The sequence below is a fragment of the Dermochelys coriacea genome, chromosome 23 (assembly GCF_009764565.3).
Source record: "Dermochelys coriacea isolate rDerCor1 chromosome 23, rDerCor1.pri.v4, whole genome shotgun sequence".
NCBI lineage: Eukaryota > Metazoa > Chordata > Testudines > Dermochelyidae > Dermochelys > Dermochelys coriacea.
The window spans coordinates 12,081,649-12,101,137 of record NC_050090.1 but is presented as its reverse complement, the minus strand read 5'-3'; the positions used below and the strand labels follow the sequence as shown (position 1 = coordinate 12,101,137).

Below are 19,489 nucleotides of genomic sequence, written 5' to 3'. Positions count from 1 at the left end.
TATGGTTTTCCAAGTGCTTGTGGATCACTATGGGTGTTTCATTGACATTAACACAGGCTGGTCTGGAAAGGTGCATGACGTACGCATCTTTCGGAACACTGGCCTGTTCAGGAAGCTGCAAGCTGGGACTTTCTTCCCGGACCAGAAGATCACCATAGGGGAAGTTAAAATACCCATTGTGATCCTTGGAGACCCCGCTTACCCTTTAATGCCGTGGCTCATGAAATCCTAAGCAGGGAGCCTTGGCAGCAGCAAGGAGTGGTTCAACAACAGGCTGAGTCGATGCAGAATGACTGTGGAGTGTGCTTTTGTCTGTTTAAAGGGCCGCTGCTGCTGTCTGTATGGGAAGTTGGACCTGGCCGATGACAACATCCTCATGGTTATATCCATGTGCTGTACCCTCCATAACATTTGTGAAGGGAAGGGTGAAAGAATCATTCAAGCATGGACCTTGGAGGTTCAACACCTGGAGGCTGAATTTGAACAGCCAGAGAACTGGGCTATTAGAGGGGCCCAGCGTGGGGCTGCAAGGATTAGGGATGCCTTGAGGGAGCAATTTGAGGCTGAAAGCCACCAATAATGTTTGGTGCCCTGCATGGGAGTGAAGTGAAGTGGTTCCAATGTTAGTAGGAATCTGTGTTTGCTACTTATGATGCACTGATTTGCAGTGCCTGTTGCTTTCCTCAGCTACTGTATCTTTTATTTAATGCAATAAAAAAGAATGTTTTCAAAGCCAAAAAATTTATTTATTGAAAAGAAAATTCATTTAATGAAAAGAAACACAGTTGCTTGGGAAACAGAAAGGGCATGACAAATCGGGCTGTTTGGGATGAGGGAAGGGGGTAGGGTGGGGAACGGGACAATCACAGATTTGCGTATGTCCTGTTATCATACTCAGCCTTCCTGTCTGGAGTGCTGTGCAATGAGTACTGCACTTCAGGCGGGCTACAATGCATGGTGATAGGGGTTGAGTGCACTGGGTAAGAGTCATAGTTTGCAGGGCTGGGTGGTGAAGCTACAGGTGTTGGAGGCAGCTGGTGGCAATAAGAACCTGGATGTTGGGGAAAGTGGCTTGGCAATGACATGGGGGCACAAGGGAAAGAGTTTTGGGACAAGGGCTGTGGGGCGGGGGGGGAGGTGCGGAAGTGCTCTGCCTGCATTACTACAAGCATCTATATCGAGTTTGCTTGGCGCTCCATGATGCTTAGCAGCTGCTCTGTGCTTTGGTGCCAGTGATCCGTATTCTGCTGGTGGATCCTCCTTTCACTTTCCCGCCACTCCTGGACTTTTTGATTTTCATTAAGGGACTGCTGCATTACTTCATGCAGCAAGTCCTCTTTGCTTCTACGCAGCTGCTTCCTGATTCTTTGGAATCTTTCGGCCGGTGATAATGAGGATGTCTGGGATCTCAAGGTTGCATCTGTAAAGCCAAAATGCAACACTTAACAGGGGCAGCATTGATTCAGCCATACTTAAAGACAAGCACAGTGTACATAATAGCAGAAATATCCCGCCCCAAAGCGAGCACACATAACCCACAGGAACCCCAAAATGGTGAGTAAGCACAGAGGCAAGGGGGACTGATTGTTTTACGGCCGTACTGTCCTCTGGGGATCTGTGCCTTGGGAAAACAGCTGCAGGGGGCATCTATACTGAACATTGTCCCCACATTTTCCACAGGATGACTTTGTCCTGGAAGATATCTTGCTGCTGAGGGTGACCTGGGAAGCAAGGGAAGGTCTTCTACTACAATGCAGCTTCTGCCCTGGCCCATATGCAGCTTGCCGTGTGCAGCAATGGTCCCCCGCCTGTCACAGCACAGTGGCACGGACATGTTAGCCTAACTGGGACAAGGAGCACAGTAGCTCTGCCAAGGAACCTGCACAAGCAGGTTGCCCAGCTTCTGCATGAAATCTTTGAAGAGTTCACTGAGGCCGATTACCGCGATTATGCCCTAGATATGATTATGCCCTATACCGCGATTATGCCTGTAATCGCATCTAGGCATGCATGCAGCCCTAACCCTTCTCGTCCCAAGAGCCTGCACCGAACAACTTCCTTCCCAAAATAAAAGCTGCTTACCGGGCACCTCCTCTGGTGTCTGTTCTTCCCCAAGCACTGTCCGCTGTGACTGGCTACCTTCCTCCTGGCTTGAAAACAGCTCCTGGCTGCATGCATCTAGGATGCCGGACTGTCTCCCTCCTCCTCAGTACCCTCACTCCCGCTTTCCTCCTCCTCCTGCCTTGTTGCACTGGGCTCTGAAGTTTCCATGGTGGTCCCAGCAGTAGAGGTGGCGTCGCCTCCAAGTATTGATTCCAGCTCTTTGTAGAAATGGCAGGTTGCGGGAGCAGCACCGGAGCGGCTGTTTGCTTGCGGGCTTTGCAGTAGGCATTCCGCAGCTCCTTCACTTTAACTCTGCACTGCAGTTCATCCCGATCATGGCCCTTTTCCATCATGTCCCTTGATATCTGCCTGAAGGTATCATAATTCTTATGGCTGGAGCACAACTGGGACTGGACAGCTTCCTCCCCTCAAACACGGATGAGATCCAGCACCTCACCATTGCTCCATACTGGGGATCACCTGGCACATGGAGGCATGGTCACCTGGAAAGATTCGCTGAGAGCACTCCACGCTTTGCTGAGCAAATGGGAAGAGGATTTTCAAGATTCCCAGAGAATTTAAAAGGTGGGTCTGATGGTTGGTCACCTGAGGGCAGGGCAGTAGAGTTCAAAGTGATGACCAGAGTGGCTAGAACAGGCATTGTGGGACACTTCTGGAGGCCAATCAGAGCACATTAGTAGACCAGGGCATCCACACGGGTGCCATGGTGCCCCAGCTAGGGCGCAGCAAGTGTTATGCTCCTCGTGGAGGTGGATTACCAAGAATGCTCCAGCAGCGGAATCCAGGCACTCTATGTTTCTTGCCAGTGAGGATGCATCAGGAGTTAGAGCACCCAGGGCTGCTTTAATGAGGGAGAGGCATTTGCTATGCTCTTTCTCTCTCATCACCTCCACCTCTATCTACAGACATCACCACCAAGCGACTGAAGCGCTGATCAAAGGGGAGAGCCTTACTGAAGGGCAACCAGCCAGCCTGTGGCAAGAAGCATCTAAGTTTGGAAGGGCAATGAAAGTGTTAAGATCAGCTTAGAATATGTTTTGCTTTTATTTCATTTGACCAAATCTGACTTGTTATGCTTTGACTCATAATCACTTAATTTTTTCTTATACTTAATTAATCTGTTTATTCTACCTGAAGCAGTGTGTTTGGTTTGAAGCATGTCAGAGACTCCCCTTGGGATAACAAGCCCGGTACATATCAATTTGTTTGTTAAATTGACAAACTCGTATAAGCTTGCAGCGTCCAGCAGGCATAACTGGACACTGCAAGATGGAGGTTCCTAGGGTTGTGTCTGAGACCGGAGATATTGGCTAGTGTCATTCAGTTGCACAATCCAAGGAGCAGCTTACATGCCAGAGGCTGTGCATGAACAGCCCAGGAATGGGGGTTATCACAGCAGAGCAGGGCAAGGCTGGCTCCAAGAGTCAAGGATTGGAGTGACCTAGCAGATCACTGGTCTAGATAACACCAGAGGGGAATGTCACCCGCCCTTGGTCCCACCCTTACAACTTATGGTCATGTTCCATTTTGGGGGGTAGTGGGTCTGGGGTCCTCTTTGTCCCACCTCTTTTGTACCCCATTGGAGGGGTAAGGAAGGAGGTTGTGCTACGGTCAGGGGCAGGCATTTATCTGGCCTTTTAGTTTTTTACCTTCCCCCCAATCTCCCCTTGCCCATCCCGACTCATTGCTTGATCTTAGAATCATAGAATCATAGAACTGGAAGGGACCTCGAGAGTCCAGTCCCCTGAACTCAAGGCAGGACTAAGTATTATCTAGACTATCCCTGACAGGTGTTTGTCTAACCTGCTCTTAAAAATCTCCAAGGATGGAGATTCCACAACCTCCATAGGCAATTTATTCCAGTGCTTAACCACCCTGACAGTTAGGAAGTTTTTCCTAATGTGCAACCTAAACCTCCCTTGCTGCAATTTAAGTCCATTGCTTCTTGTCCTATCCTCAGAAGTTAAGGGGAACAATTTTTCTCCCTCCTTCTTGTAACAACCTTTTAGGTACTTGAAAACTGTTATCATGTCGCCTCTCAGTCTTCTCTTCTCCAGACTAAACAAACCCAATTTTTTCAATCTTCCCTCATAGGTCATGTTTTCTAGACCTTTAATAATTTTTGTTGCTCTTCTCTGGACTTTCTCCAATTTGTCCACATCTTTCCTGAAATGTGGTGCCCAGAACTGGACACAATACTCCAGTTGAGGCCTAATCAGTGTTTGTGTCTTGCTTGCAGTACTCCTGCTAATACATCCCAGAATGATGTTTGCTTTTTTTGCAACAGTGTTACACTGTTGACTCATATTTAGCTTGTGATCCACGATGACCCCCAGATCCCTTTCCACAGTACTCCTTCCTAGGCAGTCATTTCCCATTTTGTATGTGTGCAACTGGTTGCTCCTTCCTAAGTGGAGTACTTTGCATTTGTCCTTACTGAATTTCATCCTATTTACTTCAGACCATTTCTCCAGTTTGTCCAGATAATTTTTAATTATAATCCTATCCTCCTTGCAACCCCTCCCAGCTTGGTATCATCCACAGACTTTATAAGTGTACTCTATGCCATTATCTAAATCATTGATGAAGATATTGAACAGAACCAGACTCAGAACCGATCCCTGTGGGACCCCACTCGTTATGCCCTTCCAGCATGACTGCGAACCATTGATAACTACTCTCTGGGAACGATTTTCCAACTAGTTATGCACCCACCTTATAGTAGCTCCATCTAGGTTGTATTTTCCTAGTTTGTTTATGAGAAGGTCATGTAAGACAATATCAAAAGCCTTACTAAAGTCAAGATATACCCCATCTACTGTTTCCCCCCATCCACAAGGCTGGTTACCCTGTCAAAGAAAGCTATCAGGTTGGTCTGATATGATTTGTTCTTGACAAATCCAAGCTGACAGTTACTTATCATCTCATTATCTTCTAGGTGTTTGTAAACTGATTTCTTAATTATTTGCGTCATTATCTTTCCGAGTACAGAAGTTAAGCTGACTGGTCTGTAATTCCCCAGGTTGTCCTTATTTCCCTTGTTATAGATGGGCACTATATTTGCCCTTTTCCAGTCTTCTGGAATGTCTCCCATCTTCCATGACTTTTCAAAGATAATTGCTAATTGCTCAGATATCTCCTCAGTCAGCTCCTTGAGGATTCTAGGATGGATTTCATCAGGCCCTGATGATTTGAAGACATCTAACTTGACTAAGTAATTTTTGACTTGTTCTTCCCCTATTTTAGACTCTGATCCTACCTCATTTTCACTGGCATTCACTATGTTAGATGTCCAGTCACCACCAAACCTTCTTGGTGAAAACCAAAACAAAGAAGTCATTTAGCACCTCTGCCATTTCCACATTTTCTGTTATTGTCTTTCCCCCCTCACTGAGTAACTCTGTCCTTGGATTTCCTCTTGCTTCTAATGTATTTGTAGACTGTTTTCTTGTTACCCTTTATGTCCCTAGCTAGTTTGATCTTGCCTTGAAATAAGAGCTGAGGCAATCTGCAAGTGTGTGCTCATATATTACACTCCCACCATGCCCAGTAACTCTTTAACTGCTCTTATCTGTAACAAACTAATCTAGCCAGGCAGAATCAACATACACAGTCTCTTTGTCCTTAGTTTGTATATATTAGTAAGCATGCAAAAAATCAAATAGGCAAGCGAGACTCAACGTTCAGGAAAGTCTCCATCTGCCAGCTGCCCCACATGTAACAGCCCCCACCTGACCCCTCCTCAGTCCTTTGGTCTTCCGTTGAAACCTGTCCGGCTTCCTGCAGAGGGATGGGCCAGCCATGGTCCTTAGTTGCTAGGTACCAAATGTCCGGGCAGTCAGCCTGACCACTGTCTTCGCTTACTCTCCATGACCTTAGGGCCCAGGCCCCAGCTATCTGGGTTTCCGGCACACCTGGGTCTCTGCAGAGAGTAACCAACCTTTTCCCACCACCTAGTTAATGCCTCATACAAGGGAAACTGAGGCAGACAGGCTATTCATACAAAATATTACAAGAAATCTCCATTTTATCACCCTCCCATTCCTCCCGCATGGATCTGGCTAGGTTCTCTGTCAGGTTCTTCAGGTAGGGGCAGTACATATATCCCATCAGTCCCCGCAGTTCTCCCCCTATGTGGGTGGGCTTTAAGACAGCTGATTCTACTCTTCTAGCAAGTCACTGTCTGACTGTGAGCAGACTGCAGATCCCCAAAGGGAATTAGGCCACCTGGATTCCATGGAAACCAATGGGATTTAGATACCTAAGTGCCGTTGAGGGTCGAGGCAACAGTGTGCCTCAGTTTTCCCCACAGGAAGAATTGGCTTCTTGGTTTCTGATGTAGAAGATCAAGACTCAGCTCCCAGCACCACAAGACCTGGGCAAGTCCCTCCACGTCCCCATAGCCCCTGTTCTTCAACTGTAGTAGGGGGAGGAGAGTTTTCCTTTCATCCTACGTGCTGACCATTAAAACTGTGAACTTCTGGGGTCAGGGACTGTCTCTTATTCTGTGTCTGTACAGCACTTAGTGTGATGAGACCCCGATCACAGTGACTCTGTGTCTGGGCAGTGCCTGGCCTGATGGGGCCCCGATCTCAGTGACTCTGTGTCTGGGCAGTGCCTTGCACAAAGGGGCCCCAATCTCAGTGACTATGTCTGGGCGGTGCCTGGCCTGACGGGGCCCCGATCTCAGTGACTCTGTGTCTGGGCAGTGCCTGGCCTGATGGGGCCCCGATCTTGGTGACTCTGTGTCTGGGCAGCGCCCGGCACGAGAGGGCCCCAATCTTGGTGACTCTGTGTCTGGGCAGCACCCAGCATGAGGGGGCCCCGATCTCAGTGACTGTGTCTGGGCAGAGCCCGCCTTATGGGGCCCTGATCTCGGTGACTCTGTGTCTAGGCAGCACCCAAGTGCGAGGGGGCCCAGATCTCAGTGACTCTGTGTCTGGGCAGCCCCCAGTGCGACAGGGCCCCAATCTCGGTGACTCTGTGTCTGGGCAGCCCCTGGTGCGACAGGGCCCCAATCTCGGTGACTCTGTATCTGGGCAGCGCCTGGCATGAAGGGGCCCCGATCTCAGTAACTCTGTGTCTGGGCTGCTCCCTCCCCGCCATCTCTACAACCAGTGCCCTTCAATTCCAACCTACAGCCCCTGCTATCCCAGCCCTGCTCCCCACACCCCCAGCTGTTGCAATGTCTCTCATTCTATCTTGTAACACCCCTGGTAACCTGGTCCTGGTCTCCTTCCTCTCCCCCAACTCCATCGGTGCTCCTCAATCCCGACCCACAGCCCCCTCACACTGTTTTTCCCAGCCCTTGGGGCAGGAACCGTACACTGTGATGAATTCATTGTCACGGATGCTTTCCTCCTAAGCACCAGCTGCCAGACACCAGCTGCCAGGTTTACTTGGTGGAAAGTAAATATATTCAGGAATTAGTGGGTGGGCATGTAAACAGACCTAAGTAGTGCTAATCTTCCTCAGAATTGCCTGTTTGCCGTGGAATGGTGCGAACTGCACCAAGGCCCCAAATTCTGGCAAGGAATCTGTGAAATGGGTGTGATCCAAGAAGGAGTGGCTCCTGGTGATAAACTGATTGCCAGAGATGCTTAGAGCAGCATCAGTTGACTTTGACAAGCTGCTGTTTTCATGCAGAGGTATGGACAGTGGGTGGCATTCCTCCTTTAGGGCTGGAGAGAGGATAACAACCTACTACAACAGAAAGCTAACCATGCTTGCTCCTGTAGTTCACTGGGGAGGGAGACATGGCTCAGTGTAAAACTGCTGAGGACCAGGGAGGGGGTGGGGAGCCATGGTTGCTATATAGATGTGGTGCAGGAGTAGTGGTGGGAAGGCAATGGATTTCCCCTGCTGTGAAAATTGTCGATATTTTGAGGAAATTTCCCAAATACCCCATCCTGCAAAGTCACCATCTGAGAACAATTTCCATCCTAAAAAACTGAAATCTTGACTATTTCTCCTGTGCTGTTTCTCTTGCACGGGAGCTGTATTTCCAGCTGGAGATTTGCGGCAAAAATTCCCTGCTGCCGTATCCTGGAGGGATTGAATCTCCCCCTTCCATGGATCCATGTGGGTATTTAAGCAACTAATTTCCACTGATTTCGAATCTCTTTATGGATCTGGTCCCCTGGGCTTTGGAGGTGGCCTTTGGGAGGACAATGAGACAGTCTGGCCAAGGAGTGAACTGTGGGCAAGGGGGGCTCAGGTTTCAGGAAATAGAGGGTCCATGATATGCCATGGACAGGGTAGGGTGGTGAGGTGGCAAACCATCTGATGAACAGAGAATCCCCTGGGGAGCAGCTAAGGGGAGGAGCCCCCAAGGGAGGCTGTATATATGGGGCTGGAGCTCCAGGGCCGGGACAGTGAGGACGGGACAATGGCTTCGTTCCCAGCCACATGCATCCTGGCCTGGCACTGCTCTGCAAAGGAACCCAGGGTAAAAGAGGCAGGGGCTATCTCGGGTCAGTGTGTGTTGGTGTGTAGTGTGGTAGAGTGTGTGGCATTGCAGCAGGGTGTTGGTGTACAGCAGAGTGCATGTTCTGGAGTAGTGTGCTGTTGTGTTGTGGAGCTGGCTGTTGTGTTGTGTAGTAGATTCTGTGATGTGGAGCAGTGTAGGAGAGTGTGAACTGAGGAGCAGACTGTGGCTGTCTAACTGTGTGGTGTGAAGTGTAACAATCTGTTGTGGAGCAGCGCATTGTGCAGTGTGGTGTTCTTCAGGGTACTGCTGAGTTGCAGAGTGTAATACACTGTGTCTAGTGGAGCAGTGTGTTGCTGATTAGTGGCATGGCGTGGGGGCTGTGGTGTAGTGGATGCCATGTGGCAGTATGCATGTGTAATGCAGTGGGTCATGTTGTCGTTGTGTAGAGTAGCACAGTGTGTTTTTGCAAAAAGAAAAGGAGTACTTGTGGCACCTTAGAGACTAACAAATTTATTTGAGCATAAGCTTTCGATGAAGTGAGCTGTAGCTCACGAAAGCTTATGCTCAGATAAATTAGTTAGTCTCTAAGGTGCCACAAGTACTCCTTTTCTTTTTGCGAATACAGACTAACACGGCTGCTACTCTGAAACTGTGTTTTGTGAAGTAGTGTGTGACATACCAGGGTGTCAGAGAAGGACAGCAAGAATTTCTCAGCCCGCCCTGCTCTGACCACTACACTCCACTCCCTTCCCAGAGCCGGGGAGAGAACCCAGGAGTCCTGGATTCCAGCCCCCCTGCTCTAACCACTACACTCCCCTCCCCTCTCCTTCGAGGCCTCCTGACCCGCAGCCCGGGGTCTCCCTGCTAGTCTTTGAGGGGCCGCCTGGTGGCCGTCTCCCCCTTTTCTGATCTCTGCCCCTTGTTCATGGCCAGGCTCTGACTCTGCCCCCTGCGTCTTCTCCTTCACTTACAATGGTAAGGTCTACACGGCCTGCACAACCGAGGACAGCGACCGGCCCTGGTGTTCCACCACCACCAGCTACGATCGGGACAGGGCCAAGAAGTTCTGCTCCTAGGAGGGTGAGTGCCTGGGGTGGGACAGGATGGAGGGCAGCTGGGGGGTGGGATGGGGCAAGGAGCAGCCAGGGGTGGGAGTATCCAGGCGTGGGAACAGGGACAGGACAGAGGCAGCCAGGGTTTGGGATGGAGACGGGGGAAGCTGTGGCTGGGGGATGGGATGGGGGGCAGCCAGGGGGCAGGATGGGGATGGGGAAGAAGCCGGGGAACGGGATGGGGACAGGGGGCAGTGCCAGGAAGCACAGACGACGTTGTGTTCCCACTTATGATCCCACACACCCGGAGCTGGTAGGTCTGGTCCATGTCCAGGCATTCGGCCACAGTCTTCCTGGAACCCACCCCAGCAATTGGCATTTTTCCACATTAAAAAATCGTTTTGTTGGGGAAATTTGCACTCAGTTCTCCCAGCAAATTGCCCACCCTGCGTCCTGCCTTCTGCCCTGTTTTAACCCTCTCCTCCCTTGCCTCTTTCTCCACCAACGGTGGGGGGGCAGTTCGGACAGCTCCCCTTGTGTCTTCCCTTTCATCTATAAGGGTAAGACCCACCATAGCTGTACGGCTGTCGATGACCAGATGGGAAGGCCCTGGTGTGCTACCACTCCCAACCCCCGACAAAGACCATCTCCGGCACTTCTGCTTTAGTGAGGGTGAGTCCCAGCTGCAATCAGAGCACTCTGTGTCGGCACAGAGGTAAGAGTTTGTGGAGGACGTGCTGGTATGTCCCATCTCCCTCCCCTAGCACAGGGAATGCTGTCACCCGGACTTGCAGGCCAAATGGAGCTCGCTGGAGGGGTTGTGTGCTACAAATGGCTTCCCCTGTGTAGCTAAATTGCCTAGTACCTCATTGTAATGTGGCCACCAGAGATGGGAGAGCAGGCTAGATGAACGCCTGGGCTGACCACAATGCCATTCATCCATTGTAAAAAATTATCTTTGGCTTTCACTGCAGCAGTGAGATGAGACACACATACACACACCCCCAGACACCAGCTTTTCTTTTTTGCTAAGAAAACTTTTTGGCATTCACTCTGCTTTGCTCATTGCCTTTGCAGCCTACGGGGGGAACTCCAATGGCCAGCGCTGCACGTTTCCTTTTGTCTACAAAAAACAGCTATTTTACACCTGCACCAACGCTGGAGACAAGATGGGACATTTCTGGTACACCACAACCCATAACTATGACCGGAATAAGCTGTGGAGCTACTGCCCCAATACCAGTAATGTATCCAATCCGCTTCATATGTTCTCTCAGTTGGGAAAATAACTAATCTGTGGCTTGATGATGATTCTGAAAAATCGGGGGGAGGGGGGGAACTTGTGGGTTGCAATGAAAATGAATGTTTTTGAAATTATCAATGAATCCAAAAGCCAGAGGGAAAAAATCATTTCAGGTGGATCATGAAAGTTCTTTTTTTTTTTAATTGTCATTCCATTGCAAAGTCAGGGAAATGGTTTTGAGTGGATGCCTAAAACGAAATGTCTGAAATTTTCAGCAAGTCAAAAAATTACAAAAATGTTTGCTTTGGGTTATCCAGAAAATGATTTTTTTTTTAAATTTTCATTGAACTGAAAATTTAAGAGAAAAAATCCCTTTAGGTTGAACAGAACATTTCATTTCAAATTGGAGCATTTTTAAAACTTTCTACATTTGGGGTATAAGAGAATAGAAGGTAATTTTGAAAGCAAAAGTAATTTCAAATTGAAGTATAGACTTTTTCTGAATGTTTCTCGTCATTTTTCCGACACGAACAATCTGACAAAACTGACAGAAATTCACAGCACGTTTTGGTTTCACTGAATCTCTGCTGTGCTCCTGAGCCAGTGAGGAGTTGTGACACTTGGATGCCATTGGAGTCTACCTGATTGATGGTTGGGATTGTGGCTTGCAACATGCCCTTCCCAGCACCTGAATGAGCCTCTAAGGATTCTTTCAGGGAAAGTTCAAGGCCAGGGTCTAGGAGAAGCCAGAAAATTAGATCTAGAACCGATGGGGTCAGTGGGATTTGGGAAGCCAGGTTCCTGTTAGCTTTCCTGGAAGATGCTTTAGCCATGATGATGTCTTCAAATCCCAAACTGGACGCCGTTCTAGAAGATACTTTAGTGAAACCCAAGTCATTGGGTTCAACACAGAGAGAACCGGGGGACACTCACTGGCCTGCTTTCTACATGACTTCAGACTAAATGATCCCAGTGGTCCTGTCTGGCCTTGGGATCTATGAATCCATGAAAGCCTACCTGAGATTTCTTGGCTGTTCGTGATGGGTGGCCGGTTCATAGTGGGATGTGGCATCCATTAGTCCATAGGCAGGTGGATGTGTTGGCAGTGTCTATAACCACCTCCCTTTGCCTCCCTAGTCCTGGGTGGGAACATGGCAGGAAAGAGCTGTGCACTCCCCTTCCTCTACAACAAACAAATGCATTACACCTGCACCAGCGACGGGGAGAGCTCGGGACACCTGTGGTGCAGCACCACCAGGAATTACGAGGTGGACAAAAGGTGGACTTACTGCTCCACACCAGGTAGAACAGGGGATGGAGGAAGCTGAGCCTTGCGGTTAAGGTGTTCAGCTCACTGAGGCCTGGTTCAATTCCCGACTTGGGCATAGACGCCTTCGGTCAGTCAGTTAGGAACTGGTTGGTTGCTTTTTGGTCCCCATCCCCCACTCCTTAGGAAAAGCTGAGCAAGCTGAAGTTCATGGGTAGCAACTGTTCAACAGTTCTTAAAACCATCCCCCAAATTGCCCTAGAGTGGTGGGGCTCCTTCTATTGGCTGTTCAGATTGGCAGCGCTTTGAGACAGGGATTTGCCATCTCTGTCTGTCTGGGCAGCGCCTGGCACAACCTCGATCTCAGTGACTGTGTATCCAGGCAGCATCCAGCACGATGGGGCCCCAATCTCAGTGACTCTGTGTCTGGGCAGCGGCCGGCATGATGGGGCCCTGATCTCAGTGACTCTTTGTCTGAGTGGCACTCAGTGGTACAATCTCAGCAACTCTTTACCTGGGCAGCGCTCAGCAAAAGGATCCCCAGATCTCACATGAGTATCTAGAGTCCTTGACTAATGCACATAATAACCACAGAGGATGTACCCCTAAAACACATCTGGGGTGTGGCTGTATCTAACCACCGGTGTGTGTATAAACTGGCTAAATGCACTCCCCCACGGACCCACAGATGATGAACACATTTCACACAACCCCTGACAGCACAGACATTTTTTGCCTATCCCTTTGGCATCTTTAGCTCATTTGCTCCACGTTGCAGAAGTGGGGAAACTGAGGCATGGAGTTGGGTTGTGCCTTGCTAAAGGGCACACAGCAGAGCCAGGCATAGCACCTAAGTCTCCCATTGCTCTGCCCCTGTCGCAGGGCTGCGCTCTCCCCTCTAGCCCTAAGCTGGGGAGAGAACTATCTAACAAAGTATTTGCTCGTGGTCTGATGCCACCTACATTTGCTATGCATTGCCTGTGATCTTGGCTATGGTGTTCAACCACTGCCAACACTGCCTGTGTTTGGTCTGCAGACTATGATAGCCCCTCCCATGGTAAGCCCTCTGTCTTCCCCTTCATCTACAAGAAGTTTAAATTCCACACGTGCACCAACCTGGGGGAGGCCAGTGGGAAGCTCTGGTCTTCCAGCACAGACAACTATGACCGGGACCATCAGTGGGCTACTGCCCTGCCTGAGACAGGTAGAACAGGGCGATGGGATGGCCTCTGTTTACAGCATCTCCATCTGGACCGGGGGGAGATCCTCCTTTTCTCTATTTACAAGGGGAACTCTTCTGGGCAGGGATCATCTGCAGCACCCAGTACAAGGGAGCCCTGATCTCTGTGACTCTGTGTCTGGGCGGCGCCTGATGTGATGGGGCTCCCATCTCGGTGACTCTGTGTCCATGCATCTGTCACCACACACATCTATCCATCCATCCTTTCCCGTACACCTCAATGCAGCCACTCATACATCCCTATCCACAGCCATCCATCCAACCATCCCCATACACATGCAACCAGCCACCCAAGTATGGAGTCATAGTGATATAAGGCTGGAAGAGACCTCAAGAGGTCATCTCATTCACCCACGCACACCCCTCCTGCCCCACACTGAGGCAGGACCAAATATACCTAGACCATCCCTGACAGGTGTTTGTCCAACTTGTTTTTAAAAGCCTCCAATGATGGGGATGCCACAACCTCCCCTAGTTAACCTGATACAAGGCAGAACTATCCATAGAGCTAGCAAGTTTTTCCTAGTATCTAACCTAACTCCCCGTAGCTGCAAATTCAGCCAATTCCTTTTTGTCCTTCCCTTGGTGGCTGTGAAGAACAACTGATCTCCAACCTTTTTCTAGCAACCTTTGGCATATTTGAAGACTGTTATCAGGTCCCCCTCAGCCTTCTCTTCTCAAGATTCAACATGCCCAAGTTTTTCAACCTTCCTGCCTATGTCAGGTTTTCTAAACCTCTGATCATTTTTGGTTGCTCTTCTCCTGACTCTCTCCATTTTGCCCACATCTTTCCTAAAGTGCAGTACCCGAAACTGAACACTATCCTCCAGCTGAGACCTCACCTATACCACTTAGACCAGGACAAAGACCTTCCATGTCTGACATACAACAGTCCTGTTAATACACCTCCAAATTATATTTGTCTTTTTCACAATTTCACTACATTGTCGACTCATACTCAATTTGTGCTCCACTCCAACCCTCAGATTTTTTTCTACCATACTGCTGCCTAGCCAGTGAAGTGGCACTGAAGATCTGTCCTTTTCAGGTGACAGCCCCAGTGCTGGGAGGAGACAAAATGATGACATTTGAAATTAAATGAAAGGACTGAGCCCCACTCTGGACACCTCTGCTCTCCCAACAAAGATCGCTTCTGATCAACAGATGCTGGTGGCATAATCAGTCTTGAATCTAAACCCAAATGGGCTCATTTCTCTAGTTGATTTTAGTATATTCATAGAAAGCATCTTTTGAAACATGGCATCAGTAAGTTCTGTGTCCAGGCAGAGGGCAGGAAACGACTCTTTTCCCTGAGGCTCTGATGCATATTGGGCACTTCCCAATGAATGTGGCTTATTGGAAGGATTATAAATCCTCATGCTTCGAGGTTGAAGATTATTGCTCTTAGTGACCAGGAAGGGAGACAGATTACCCCACATTTCTCCAGTGCTTTCTCTGAAGCTTGTCATGTTTCTGTTGCCAGAGATACTGAACTAGACAGATCTTGGGTCTGGCCTGGCCTGACCAGTTTTATGTTCATGGTTGATGTGTTGAAGGGAAATGACCCAAAAAGCCCAGTGGAAATGGCTCCGTGTACTTCCTGAGGTTGAGTGAAGTCCTGGCTCCAGTGACATCAACGGCAAAGCTCTGGTCAAGTTTTCACTTCTTATTTTGAAGGTGGCAATAATACATGATCTGAATTTTCAGCAGCGCTCAGGTCCTGTCATGAATCTTTAGGTGCCTTAACTGACCATTTCCGTGCTTGCGAATGGCAAGGGGGCCAGATCCCCAGCTGGCCTCAGTGGGTGTGGGTCAGTATTTAAATGATTGAGTGATGTTAACTTGATGGCAGTAATGGAACAGCACCCATTGACACCAGCTGGGGGCCTGCCCCATTGACTCCAATGGAGCGATGGCTGATTCACACCAGCTGGGGGCTCTCCCCATTCACTCTGATGACACCAGCCAGGGGGGTCTGGCCCTTTTGACTCCAATGCAGCTGCAGCTGGTTTAAGTGCAAAAGTTCATAGAGCCAATAGATTTGAAGGCTAGAAGGGGCCATTGTGATCATCTAGTCTGACCTCCTGTATAACACAGGCCAGAGAACTTCCCCAAAACAATTCCTGCCTGAGCTAGAGCAGATCTTTTAGAAAAACATTCAGGTTTGATATAAAAATCCCCAGTGATGGGGAACCCACCATGACTCCTGGTAAATCATTCCTATGCTTAATTACCCTCCCTTTAAAAAAACATGTGCCTTATTTCCAGTCTGAATTCGTTTAATTTAACTTCCGGCCATTGGATCTTGTTAGAGCTTTGTCGGCTAGACTGGCAAGTCCATTATTTAACATTTGTTCCTCGTGTAGGTCCTGATCCTCCCCCCTCCACCTCCTCTGTGTTAAAATAAACCAACTCAGCTCCTGGAGTCCAAGTTTTCCAATCCTTTCGTCATGCTTGCAGCTCTTCTCTGAACCCTTTCCAATTTCTCAGCATCCTTTTTTGAATGGTTGCCACCAGGACTGGACACAGGATCCCAGCAGCGGTCGCCCCGGGCCAAATGCAGAGAGCACGTAACCTCTCTGCTCCTCCTCGAGATTCCCATGTTTACATCTCCCAGGATCACATTAGCCTGTTAGTTATTCTCAGTGGTCAGCGTGGTGGTCTTGGCCCAGGGTGGGGAGGGGAATACTCCAGGAAGGGCCTTGAAAGTGAAGACCATGGAAGTCTGATGTGCTAGAGAAGGGGCAGCCAGTGGAGGGATTCAAAATTGAGGGAGAGGGGTGATCTCTTTGCTTGAATTGGCATCCTGGGTGCTGAAAATCAGGGCTGAGATGTCTGGAAGTGGGCACCAAAACACCAGCCAAACCCAGAGGCCACATCTGGCCACACTGATGCCAGGCTCAATGTAGAGTTTAGAAGCAGACCCACAACTCCCTCCCCATGGGGGAAGACGTGAGCCTTGGCTGCCTCATTAAAGGCAGGTAACCGAAGCGAATTCCACCGGGGCTTGTTAAAAAGGAAGCGTGAAGTGGCTCTGCTGGGCATCGATAATGGTTGTGCCCATGGGATTGTGAGGAGACGCAGGCAGCAGATAGACAACAATTAAATTAATTGGAAAAAAGTGGGGGTTGGCTGAGAGTGAGGCGAAGGTGATTTGATTTGTTTTCGGGGGACGCTGCAAATATCCCGGTCACTGGGGGAGTTGGGTGGCACCATGTCACAGATGTGTCTGGGCTGGGTGAGACCACATTCCAGCAGGGGGGTTCGTTGCAGCAAAAATTTCCTTCGGTGCCTATGTTTCTGCCTCCGGGCCTGTGCTCTGCAGCCCCTCGCACCAGGATGCCTGTCTCCAAGAGCTATTCACAGCCTTGCAGGGCCCGATGCGGTGGGCATGTGCAAAGGCCGCCCACTGGCTCGGGAATCTCGGGCAAGTTCGTGCAAGGAGAAGCTCCTGTAAAGCTCTCCCACAGTGCAACTAGCCGCAGGGCATTTTGGGAAGGGCTTGCAATGCCTCATGGAACCAAAACATTGTTCCAGGGGGGAATGGGAACATGGCTTCCAGGGGGATTCTCCAATCTCTAGGCTCACAGTTATGAGAGGGCCCCTGCTCGCCGAAACACCAGAGGTACCGAGCTCCAGAGAAAGCTCCTGGTTGTGGATTCCAAGGAGAAAAGGGCACCTCCCTGCTCTCTGGCCTTCGGCCCCTCCCTCTGAGAGAAGGGTGGGGGCTTAGCACACGCCCCCTCTGATCGGCAGCTCCCATCGGCTAGTTTAGGCAGCTCCCCGCCTAGCGTGCTGGCTCTGGCCACTCTTATTCTCCGGCTCCTTTCTCCCCGCATTCATTGTGCAGCCACCTAGGCGCAGTGCTCGGGCTTTGTGAATCGCAGCGCGTTCCTGTGATCTTCTGGGGCCCACTGCGTAGATCCTGCAACGCTCAGCATTGCAACCGTTAAATCCCTCTGTGCATCCAGGCCCATAGTGCCTAGCCCTTAATCCAGCCCTCGGCGTGGGCCTCGAGTGCCTGCAGAATCGGAGACTATAAAGTAAGTGGATCATTGTGATCATCCACTCTGACCACAGGCTTTAGAACTTCCCTGAATTAATTCCCATTTGACCGAGAGCAGATTGTTTAGAAAAACAGCCTGTCAAGCTTTCCAAATGACCATCGATAGAAAATTCCCCTGCCTAGCACTTGGTAAATTGTTCTAATGGTTAATTACCCTCGCTGTTAATAATTTACTTATTGCCAGTCTGAACTTGTTTCGCTTCAACTTCCAGCCACTGGATCATGCTGCCTGGCATAGCCTCGGCTGATCCGACCCCGGGCTGTCCCCCAAGGCCACAGGGGGCTCAGCAAGAGGAAGACGCTGTTGCCGTGGTCTAGGGCCCAGTCCACAGATGCCCTGGTGGGGCAGCATGTGAGCACCCGCATGTGGGGCAGATCCCAGCGGCCTGCGACATACACTGTCCCCCAGCACAGTCTGATCCAGGATGGGGGGAGCGACACCCTCAGACCCCATGCCCTGCTCCCACCAGGGCTGGAGGTGGGACAGAGGGGGCAGCACAGAGGGGGTGGGGTGGACCAAGCCATGCCCAGAGGAGGGGCAGAGCGGAAGGGGTGGGTACCGGAGAGGGGAGTGGAGCTGGGGGGAACCCGATGCCCAGCGGTCCGAGCGGACATATCGAGCGGCTGAAGGCACCCTAACCCCCAGAAATATTCCATGCATGTCCGATTGCAGCCAGCAGGAGGCAGCGGGCTCACACCCACACCCCTCGGCCTAACAAATTCTTCATTCTCCTGCATGTGTTTGGTGCTCAGAATAAATTCCTGGTCAGCCTCCGGAGGTGGGACCCGCCTGCACCCAGCCTTATAGCAGCTCACAATTGGGCGTCTCTCCTGTGCTCGTTGCCCGACTGCTCAGTAGTTTCACCCCTTAGACTTTATACATGTATTGGTTTCTTTATTGCCCCCTTCTGGGGAGAACCTGACCTGTTTCCCCCCATCCCATCTCACCTTGCCCTCAGCTGGGTGCAATTCACTCAGGATGAATCCAGAGCTGGAAAATAAGGCCAGGCGCTGCTGAATGGTAGCCATGAGTTGATGCACCGCTGTGGATAATAATGCCCGTCTCTGTAGGGTAAGTGCTGTAAAAACCAGCAAGGCAGCCGTCCAGGCCCTGAAGCACTTGCAATCTGAAATAAACACTGAGAGTATTGTAACAGACTGGCCTTTCGATGCTGAAAGGCAAACATTATGAACAGGACTGAGGAGAAGGCAAAATGCCTGGCGCTTCTGGATATAAATGTGGCTTGTTACTGCTTTTTGGTATTACAGGATTTGGAACTCTTGTGACTTTATTACAAGTCTCTTGCTGTTTGGTGCTTTACTAAAATCCCCACCTCCTGGAGTCATGTTATTTTGTGGGAGTCATCGAGATGTTGGGCAGGAAGGAGCCTTGTGAGTTCATAAGAATATAAGAACAGCCACACTGGGCCAGAGCAATGGTCCATCTAGCCCAGTGTCCTGGCTTTTGACAGTGACTGGGGCCAGGAGCTTCAGAAGGAATGAACAGAACAGGGCAATTATTGAGTGATCCATCCGCTATCATCGACTCCCAGCTCGTAGCAGTCAGAGGCTAGGGACACCCAGAACATGGGGTTGTGTCCCTGACCATCCTGGTTAATAGCCAGGAACTTCTCTCATTCTCTTTTGAATCCCGTTATAGTTTTGGCCTCACAACATCCCCTGGCAAGGAGTTCCACAGATTGACTGTGCGTTGGGTGAAGAAATGCTTCCTTTCCTTTGTTTTAAACCTGCTGCATGTTAATTTCATCGGGTGCCCCCTGATTCTGGTGTTACGTGATCAGATCCCCCCTCAGTCGTCTCTTTGCCAAACTGAAAAGTCCCAGGTTTATTAATCTCTCCCCTATGGAAGCCTTTCCAGCCCCTAATCATTTTTGTTACCCTTTTCTGAACCTTTTCCAATTCCAATATCTCTTTTTGGAGATGGGGCGACCACATCTGAACCCAGTATGCATGATGTGGGCGTACCATGGATTTATATAGAGGCAATATGATATTTTCTGTCCTATTATCTATCCCTTCTTAATGATTCCCAACAGTCTGTTGGTT

The 19,489-nt window shown here is 49.8% G+C and overlaps 1 pseudogene; it reads left to right on the top strand.

Annotated features, from left to right (window-relative positions):
• The first annotated feature begins 6,175 nt into the window (after window positions 1-6,175).
• LOC122457321 lies at window positions 6,176-12,177 on the top strand (annotated as a pseudogene).
• Window positions 12,178-19,489: the final 7,312 nt, after the last annotated feature.